The following is an 11,361-nucleotide window of genomic DNA, read 5'->3' as shown; positions in this document are numbered from 1 at the left end:
AGTTTCTTGGTCGTCTACATAGATGAGATATCTATGTATCTCACAACAGCCCTCTTAGTGTGAGCATCAGCAGTTTCTTGGTCGTCTACATAGATGAGATATCTATGTATCTCACAACAGCCCTCTTAGTGTGAGCATCAGCAGTTTCTTGGTCGTCTACATAGATGAGATATCTATGTATCTCACAACAGCCCTCTTAGTGTGAGCATCAGCAGTTTCTTGGTCGTCTACATAGATGAGATATCTATGTATCTCACAACAGCCCTCTTAGTGTGAGCATCAGCAGTTTCTTGGTCGTCTACATAAATGAATAACCTATGCATGTTACAACAGCCTTCCTAGTGTGAGCATCAGCAGTTTCTTGGTCGTCTACATAGATGAGATATCTATGTATCTCACAACAGCCCTCTTAGTGTGAGCATCAGCAGTTTCTTGGTCGTCTACATAGATGAGATATCTATGTATCTCACAACAGCCCTCTTAGTGTGAGCATCAGCAGTTTCTTGGTCGTCTACATAGATGAGATATCTATGTGTCTCACAACAGCCCTCTTAGTGTGAGCATCAGCAGTTTCTTGGTCGTCTACATAGATGAAATATCTATGTATCTCACAACAGCCCTCTTAGTGTGAGCATCAGCAGTTTCTTGGTCGTCTACATAGATGAAATATCTATGTATCTCACAACAGCCCTCTTAGTGTGAGCATCAGCAGTTTCTTGGTCGTCTACATAGATGAAATACCTATGTATCTCACAACAGCCCTCTTAGTGTGAGCATCAGCAGTTTCTTGGTCGTCTACATAGATGAGATATCTATGTATCTCACAACAGCCCTCTTAGTGTGAGCATCAGCAGTTTCTTGGTCGTCTACATAGATGAGATATCTATGTATCTCACAACAGCCCTCTTAGTGTGAGCATCAGCAGTTTCTTGGTCGTCTACATAGATGAGATATCTATGTATCTCACAACAGCCCTCTTAGTGTGAGCATCAGCAGTTTCTTGGTCGTCTACATATGATGAGATATCTATGTGTCTCACAACAGCCCTCTTAGTGTGAGCATCAGCAGTTTCTTGGTCGTCTACATAGATGAGATATCTATGTATCTCACAACAGCCCTCTTAGTGTGAGCATCAGCAGTTTCTTGGTCGTCTACATAGATGAGATATCTATGTATCTCACAACAGCCCTCTTAGTGTGAGCATCAGCAGTTTCTTGGTCGTCTACATAGATGAGATATCTATGTATCTCACAACAGCCCTCTTAGTGTGAGCATCAGCAGTTTCTTGGTCGTCTACATAGATGAAATACCTATGTATCTCACAACAGCATCAGCCTCTTAGTGTGAGCATCAGCAGTTTCTTGGTCGTCTACATAGATGAGATATCTATGTATCTCACAACAGCCCTCTTAGTGTGAGCATCAGCAGTTTCTTGGTCGTCTACATAGATGAGATATCTATGTATCTCACAACAGCCCTCTTAGTGTGAGCATCAGCAGTTTCTTGGTCGTCTACATAGATGAAATACCTATGTATCTCACAACAGCCCTCTTAGTGTGAGCATCAGCAGTTTCTTGGTCGTCTACATAGATGAGATATCTATGTATCTCACAACAGCCCTCTTAGTGTGAGCATCAGCAGTTTCTTGGTCGTCTACATAGATGAGATATCTATGTATCTCACAACAGCCCTCTTAGTGTGAGCATCAGCAGTTTCTTGGTCGTCTACATAGATGAAATACCTATGTATCTCACAACAGCCCTCTTAGTGTGAGCATCAGCAGTTTCTTGGTCGTCTACATAGATGAAATATCTATGTATCTCACAACAGCCCTCTTAGTGTGAGCATCAGCAGTTTCTTGGTCGTCTACATAGATGAGATATCTATGTGTCTCACAACAGTCCTCTTTGTGTGAGCATTAGCAGTTTCTTGATCTCACAACAGCCCTCTTAGTGTGAGCATCAGCAGTTTCTTGGTCGTCTACATAGATGAGATATCTATGTATCTCACAACAGCCCTCTTAGTGTGAGCATCAGCAGTTTCTTGGTCGTCTACATAGATGAGATATATATGTATCTCACAACAGCCCTCTTAGTGTGAGCATCAGCAGTTTCTTGGTCGTCTACATAGATGAGATATCTATCATCAACAGCCCTCTTAGTGTGAGCATCAGCAGTTTCTTGGTCGTCTACATAGATGAGATATCTATGTGTCTCACAACAGCCCTCTTAGTGTGAGCATCAGCAGTTTCTTGGTCGTCTACATAGATGAGATATCTATGTGTCTCACAACAGCCCTCTTAGTGTGAGCATCAGCAGTTTCTTGGTCGTCTACATAGATGAGATATCTATGTATCTCACAACAGCCCTCTTAGTGTGAGCATCAGCAGTTTCTTGGTCGTCTACATAGATGAGATATCTATGTATCTCACAACAGCCCTCTTAGTGTGAGCATCAGCAGTTTCTTGGTCGTCTACATAGATGAGATATCTATGTATCTCACAACAGCCCTCTTAGTGTGAGCATCAGCAGTTTCTTGGTCGTCTACATAGATGAGATATCTATGTATCTCACAACAGCCCTCTTAGTGTGAGCATCAGCAGTTTCTTGGTCGTCTACATAGATGAGATATCTATGTATCTCACAACAGCCCTCTTAGTGTGAGCATCAGCAGTTTCTTGGTCGTCTACATAGATGAGATATCTATGTATCTCACAACAGCCCTCTTAGTGTGAGCATCAGCAGTTTCTTGGTCGTCTACATAGATGAAATATCTATGTGTCTCACAACAGCCCTCTTAGTGTGAGCATCAGCAGTTTCTTGGTCGTCTACATAGATGAGATATCTATGTATCTCACAACAGCCCTCTTAGTGTGAGCATCAGCAGTTTCTTGGTCGTCTACATAGATGAGATATCTATGTATCTCACAACAGCCCTCTTAGTGTGAGCATCAGCAGTTTCTTGGTCGTCTACATAGATGAGATATCTATGTAGTCTCACAACAGCCCTCTTAGTGTGAGCATCAGCAGTTTCTTGGTCGTCTACATAGATGAGATATCTATGTATCTCACAACAGCCCTCTTAGTGTGAGCATCAGCAGTTTCTTGGTCGTCTACATAGATGAGATATCTATGTGTCTCACAACAGCCCTCTTAGTGTGAGCATCAGCAGTTTCTTGGTCGTCTACATAGATGAAATATCTATGTATCTCACAACAGCCCTCTTAGTGTGAGCATCAGCAGTTTCTTGGTCGTCTACATAGATGAAATATCTAGTGTGTATCTCACAACAGCCCTCTTAGTGTGAGCATCAGCAGTTTCTTGGTCGTCTACATAGATGAGATATCTATGTATCTCACAACAGCCCTCTTAGTGTGAGCATCAGCAGTTTCTTGGTCGTCTACATAGATGAGATATCTATGTATCTCACAACAGCCCTCTTAGTGTGAGCATCAGCAGTTTCTTGGTCGTCTACATAGATGAGATATCTATGTATCTCACAACAGCCCTCTTAGTGTGAGCATCAGCAGTTTCTTGGTCGTCTACATAGATGAAATACCTATGTATCTCACAACAGCCCTCTTAGTGTGAGCATCAGCAGTTTCTTGGTCGTCTACATAGATGAAATACCTATGTATCTCACAACAGCCCTCTTAGTGTGAGCATCAGCAGTTTCTTGGTCGTCTACATAGATGAAATATCTATGTATCTCACAACAGCCCTCTTAGTGTGAGCATCAGCAGTTTCTTGGTCGTCTACATAGATGAAATATCTATGTATCTCACAACAGCCCTCTTAGTGTGAGCATCAGCAGTTTCTTGGTCGTCTACATAGATGAGATATCTATGTATCTCACAACAGCCCTCTTAGTGTGAGCATCAGCAGTTTCTTGGTCGTCTACATAGATGAGATATCTATGTATCTCACAACAGCCCTCTTAGTGTGAGCATCAGCAGTTTCTTGGTCGTCTACATAGATGAGATATCTATGTATCTCACAACAGCCCTCTTAGTGTGAGCATCAGCAGTTTCTTGGTCGTCTACATAGATGAGATATCTATGTATCTCACAACAGCCCTCTTAGTGTGAGCATCAGCAGTTTCTTGGTCGTCTACATAGATGAGATATCTATGTATCTCACAACAGCCCTCTTAGTGTGAGCATCAGCAGTTTCTTGGTCGTCTACATAGATGAGATATCTATGTATCTCACAACAGCCCTCTTAGTGTGAGCATCAGCAGTTTCTTGGTCGTCTACATAGATGAAATATCTATGTCTCACACAACAGCCCTCTTAGTGTGAGCATCAGCAGTTTCTTGGTCGTCTACATAGATGAGATATCTATGTATCTCACAACAGCCCTCTTAGTGTGAGCATCAGCAGTTTCTTGGTCGTCTACATAGATGAGATATCTATGTATCTCACAACAGCCCTCTTAGTGTGAGCATCAGCAGTTTCTTGGTCGTCTACATAGATGAGATATCTATGTATCTCACAACAGCCCTCTTAGTGTGAGCATCAGCAGTTTCTTGGTCGTCTACATAGATGAGATATCTATGTATCTCACAACAGCCCTCTTAGTGTGAGCATCAGCAGTTTCTTGGTCGTCTACATAGATGAGATATCTATGTATCTCACAACAGCCCTCTTAGTGTGAGCATCAGCAGTTTCTTGGTCGTCTACATAGATGAAATATCTATGTGTCTCACAACAGCCCTCTTAGTGTGAGCATCAGCAGTTTCTTGGTCGTCTACATAGATGAAATATCTATGTATCTCACAACAGCTCTCTTAGTGTAAGCATCAGCAGTTTCTTGTCGTCGTATACATAGATGAAATACCTATGTATCTCACAACAGCCCTCTTAGTGTGAGCATCAGCAGTTTCTTGGTCGTCTACATAGATGAAATATCTATGTATCTCACAACAGCCCTCTTAGTGTGAGCATCAGCAGTTTCTTGGTCGTCTACATGAGATCAGCAGTTTCTTGGTCGTCTACATAGATGAATATCTATGTATCTCACAACAGCCCTCTTAGTGTGAGCATCAGCATCCCTCTTAGTGTGAGCATCAGCAGTTTCTTGGTCGTCTACATAGATGAGATATCTATGTATCTCACAACAGCCCTCTTAGTGTGAGCATCAGCAGTTTCTTGGTCGTCTACATAGATGAAATACCTATGTATCTCACAACAGCCCTCTTAGTGTGAGCATCAGCAGTTTCTTGGTCGTCTACATAGATGAAATACCTATGTATCTCACAACAGCCCTCTTAGTGTGAGCATCAGCAGTTTCTTGGTCGTCTACATAGATGAAATACCGTATGTATCTCACAACAGCCCTCTTAGTGTGAGCATCAGCAGTTTCTTGGTCGTCTACATAGATGAAATACCTATGTATCTCACAACAGCCCTCTTAGTGTGAGCATCAGCAGTTTCTTGGTCGTCTACATAGATGAGATATCTATGTATCTCACAACAGCCCTCTTAGTGTGAGCATCAGCAGTTTCTTGGTCGTCTACATAGATGAGATATCTATGTATCTCACAACAGCCCTCTTAGTGTGAGCATCAGCAGTTTCTTGGTCGTCTACATAGATGAAATATCTATGTGTCTCACAACAGCCCTCTTAGTGTGAGCATCAGCAGTTTCTTGGTCGTCTACATAGATGAGATATCTATGTATCTCACAACAGCCCTCTTAGTGTGAGCATCAGCAGTTTCTTGGTCGTCTACATAGATGAAATACCTATGTATCTCACAACAGCCCTCTTAGTGTGAGCATCAGCAGTTTCTTGGTCGTCTACATAGATGAAATACCTATGTATCTCACAACAGCCCTCTTAGTGTGAGCATCAGCAGTTTCTTGGTCGTCTACATAGATGAGATATCTATGTATCTCACAACAGCCCTCTTAGTGTGAGCATCAGCAGTTTCTTGGTCGTCTACATAGATGAGATATCTATGTATCTCACAACAGCCCTCTTAGTGTGAGCATCAGCAGTTTCTTGGTCGTCTACATAGATGAAATATCTATGTGTCTCACAACAGCCCTCTTAGTGTGAGCATCAGCAGTTTCTTGGTCGTCTACATAGATGAGATATCTATGTATCTCACAACAGCCCTCTTAGTGTGAGCATCAGCAGTTTCTTGGTCGTCTACATAGATGAGATATCTATGTATCTCACAACAGCCCTCTTAGTGTGAGCATCAGCAGTTTCTTGGTCGTCTACATAGATGAGATATCTATGTGTCTCACAACAGCCCTCTTAGTGTGAGCATCAGCAGTTTCTTGGTCGTCTACATAGATGAAATATCTATGTATCTCACAACAGCCCTCTTAGTGTGAGCATCAGCAGTTTCTTGGTCGTCTACATAGATGAAATATCTATGTATCTCACAACAGCCCTCTTAGTGTAAGCATCAGCAGTTTCTTGGTCGTCTACATAGATGAAATACCTATGTATCTCACAACAGCCCTCTTAGTGTGAGCATCAGCAGTTTCTTGGTCGTCTACATAGATGAGATATCTATGTATCTCACAACAGCCCTCTTAGTGTGAGCATCAGCAGTTTCTTGGTCGTCTACATAGATGAAATATCTATGTGTCTCACAACAGCCCTCTTAGTGTGAGCATCAGCAGTTTCTTGGTCGTCTACATAGATGAGATATCTATGTGTCTCACAACAGCCCTCTTAGTGTGAGCATCAGCAGTTTCTTGGTCGTCTACATAGATGAGATATCTATGTGTCTCACAACAGCCCTCTTAGTGTTAGTGTGAGCATCAGCAGTTTCTTGGTCGTCTACATAGATGAGATATCTATGTGTCTCACAACAGCCCTCTTAGTGTGAGCATCAGCAGTTTCTTGGTCGTCTACATAGATGAAATATCTATGTGTCTCACAACAGTCCTCTTAGTGTGAGCATCAGCAGTTTCTTGGTCGTCTACATAGATGAGATATCTATGTGTCTCACAACAGTCCTCTTAGTGTGAGCATCAGCAGTTTCTTGGTCGTCTACATAGATGAGATATCTATGTATCTCACAACAGCCCTCTTAGTGTGAGCATCAGCAGTTTCTTGGTCGTCTACATAGATGAGATATTTGTGTGTCTCACAACAGTCCTCTTAGTGTGAGCATCAGCAGTTTCTTGGTCGTCTATATAGATGAAATATCTATGTATCTTACAACAGGCCTCTTAGTGTGAGCATCAGCAGTTTCTTGGTCGTCTACATAGATGAGATAATTGTGTGTCTCACAAAAGTCCTATTAGTGTGAGCATCAGCAGTTTCTTGGTCGTCTACATAGATGAGATATCTATGTATTTCACAACAGCCCTCTTAGTGTGAGCATCAGCAGTTTCTTGGTCGTCTACATAGATGAGATATATATGTGTCTCACAACAGTCCCCTTAGTGTGAGCATCAGCAGTTTCTTGGTGGTCTGCATAGATGATATATTTGTGTGTCTCACAACAGTCCTTTTAGTGTAAGCATCAGCAGTTTCTTGGTCGTCTACATAAATGAAATATCTATGTATGTCACAACAGCCCTCTTAGTGTGAGCATCAGCAGTTTCTTGGTCGTCTACATAGATGAGATATCTATGTGTCTCACAACAGCCCTCTTAGTGTGAGCATCAGCAGTTTCTTGGTCGTCTACATAGATGAAATATCTATGTATCTCACAACAGCCCTCTTAGTGTGAGCATCAGCAGTTTCTTGGTCGTCTACATAGATGAGATATCTATGTATCTCACAACAGCCCTCTTAGTGTGAGCATCAGCAGTTTCTTGGTCGTCTACATATATGAAATACCTATGTATCTCACAACAGCCCTCTTAGTGTGAGCATCAGCAGTTTCTTGGTCGTCTACATAGATGAAATCTCTATGTGTCTCACAACAGCCCTCTGAGTGTGAGCATCAGCAGTTTCTTGGTCGTCTACATAGATGAAATATCTATGTGTCTCACAACAGCCCTCTGAGTGTGAGCATCAGCAATTTCTTGGTCGTCTATATAGATGAAATACCTATGTATCTCACAACAGCCCTTTTAGTGTGAGCATCAGGAGTTTTTGAAAGTAATGAATACTTTACGTAAACTACTGGCATAGTGTAGAATTCATACAGTAATTTACATGTGATGAATGTAGTCATATATATCCTTTCACGAATGAGTTTGATTTGCTTAACTGGTGAAAGGTATAATGTAGTGAACTAATAGGTGCCTCCCAAAGTACTTTGCATTTTTGTGTTCATGGAAATGGAAAGTAATGAAGTAGTGTGTCGACTGCTGACATCATTGAGCCTAAAAACAGGGGACTGCACATGTGCATGTTAAGAAGGAGCTGTTATTACTATCAAATGTGTAAGTGATACTCTAAGGTATGCTACATCTGCACTCTTTAATATTGTCACTGCTTCTCACATTGTGAAAACTGATACAGAAAATATATTATTTTCTGTCAAAGTAAGGAAACTAAGAAAACACTTGCTCTAAAAGTTATTGTCCAATGTCAGAGCTCCGTTCATGTATATCGGTGAATATTGGCATTTATCTAATCATATTTCAAATAAATTAGTGATTGTTATGCTAAATATGATAATTAGCTGTTCATATTCCAGATATAATTCTCATTGGCATGATAATGAAGATATGAATGGTGCAGACTAGCATCATTGTAACTGTTTTTTTCTCAAAAAAGTGAAAGCATGTTATATATTAGGTATCCTTTGCTTCGATGTGCTAGACCTTATTTCCAGCATCTAGTAAATCAAATTGGAGTATGAGAGTAGATCTAAGACTGATTTCATGTCAGATAAAGGATATATGAATCTTACATAATGCAAGTGACTTGGGTGAAAACTATCAGTTTTGAGAGGCAAGTGAGGCTTAAATAGGGGGAGAGGTTCAGAATCCAAGAATAGTATTTTGGTATGTTAAATATAATGCTTAACGTTTGTATAAGAGATTTATGATTTAACGTATATGGAAGTAACATTTCTTGGACAACCAAGATATATATATATATATATATATATCAGGTTAGATATTAGGACGAACTGCCCTATGATCCTACAAAGATCACAGTGATCAAGGTCTGACTTCAGTCTGAAACCATTCTAAAATTGCACAGTCTTCTAAACTTTGCATCACACTCCTGGCCGTTTGAGAAAAATTTCTGAAAAATGACCACATCCCTGATAAAATTTGCTAAGACAATAGATAGTCGTAGACACAAAAATTTTAGAAAGCATTGTAGTCTCCTCATTGAGATTCTCCATTCATTTTGCATACTGGGAACACTGTTAATGAGGTTGGGGTAGTATCATTACAGTTATAAAATGAAATGTATAATTTTGTATGCAAGCCAAATGTTGCAATTCCCGAATGCTTATTTTGTACGACAAAAAAATAATAAAAAATGGCATAAAATTGTAGAATCTGTCAAATATTACTACTGCTACTTGTATAATAAGAAGTTTACTATTCTAATGGGTAATGCATCACTGGAATGGTTAACGTACTTTAAAATTCCAATAAATATGGCCGAACATTGGAAAATGATGCTTTACTATAGCACAACTTTGTTATAAGACACAGTATGGTTTAATATAAACATTACTTGTAGATTATCTTATCCATTTATTGAATATCATGGTATTCGACACTATTTAGCAGTCTAACAAACTGCAAAAACAAGTAATTAAATTTATATACGGACAACTTGAATAAGTGATCAGGACTACTGATGACTTAAAATCTGGAAATTATATGATCAGTTATAAGTAAAGGATTGTGTTTGGTTTAATTATTATAATAATCAGATCATTGGAAAAGGGTAAATAGCTTGTGATGCAACTAATGGTACTCAAGTTTCTAATATAGTAAATATGTAAGCCTTTACAAAATACAAAGGCTTAAAGAGCAACAGGCAGTGGCATGCACTACAGAAAAGGGTAAACTAGACAGTTCTGGAAACTTTAGAAATGAATAGATGATTTAAAAAATCCACAAAAAGCTTTAAATGACCAAACCAGATCAAGCTTTACTCACTTCCTACCCCCACTTCTCTGTAGGAGAATGCCAAGATCGTTTCTGGTTCTTTATTTAACCATATATATAAATTCCTGCTACAAAACATTTAAGTCAAACCGACGATGCAAAACTATGATCGTAATAAATTACGTATTTGTGAAACGCACAGTTGTATTTTTCTCCTCAATTTTGTAGGTATATCATTAAAGGGAATTTTCTTGGATATAGCTAGCCACCTGCTGAAAATATAGAAACAGAAGCAGTAATTGCTGACTGTGAGTTTTTACTATATCAGTTACTTCAATACTTATCCGTTTGTCAACAACTTAACTCAGTCCAACATTCATGTGTTGGACGAACAGAACATGATTCATGAACCTGCGATTATTCATTTGAATCAAGAAGCAAATTGCAACAGGCAGTTCCTTACAGAGTTCTACAACTGTGGGTGAGATGAAAATACTCTTAGTTTAGTAGCTTCGATGAAAAGTGGGAATCGTATGCTAAATTGGTGTTTGTTAATTTTGTGAAACCTGAACTTTGAATACCACTACCCATATTTCATATAAGCATGCTATGAAACTGAACATCATTAGAATGGTTGTTATCCTAAGTTCCTTATATTTGAATGAGAACTACAGTTCCGAGTAGATTTGACATATGTCTTTACACTCAGTACAGATGTACTACAGTGTCCATATGAATATATGGAGTGGTTTCTTACACTCATATATAATGCAATGTGTCAACAGTTTGGTTAAAGTGGTTACATCTGAAAAGAGAGTTTATGACAAGCCAATCAGCATGTAAGTAACTTGAGATTGGCTGGATTAATCCATATGCAGCATGTCAACAGCGCAGTAAGGTAAGTTACGAGAAGCAACTATTTATTGGCATGCACACGAACGTTGAACACACTCTTTATTAAATTGAAGATCTACTCTCATTGGCTAAATATTTGAAAATCTAACCTAATAATGTATTGAACCATCAGGTGTGTCGATTAAGCCTGGATTTGACTTAAATGTCTAAAAGGTATCTGCTTTAAACCTTAATCAGCATCATTTTCATTTCTTGTAGAGTTGGTGTTACTATACAATATCTCATGGTAGCTCATTCTAAAACGTTTAATTGGTCATAAATTGGCTTGATGTCAAGGGAAAGTGAACGCCAAGGTAAATGTTAAAAATCTGTATCATACTTGATAAATCATTCATGAATAATTCAAGTTTTATAAAAATACCAGTAATGTATAATAATGTGAAGTGTGATTCATTTGACATTACACATTTCAATTCAACAAGAGTCTAATCTTGACGAGTTAAGCACTA

Source organism: Tachypleus tridentatus, chromosome 10 (assembly GCF_004210375.1).
Source record: "Tachypleus tridentatus isolate NWPU-2018 chromosome 10, ASM421037v1, whole genome shotgun sequence".
Lineage (NCBI taxonomy): Eukaryota > Metazoa > Arthropoda > Merostomata > Xiphosura > Limulidae > Tachypleus > Tachypleus tridentatus.
Note: the sequence above shows the minus strand (reverse complement) of the source record.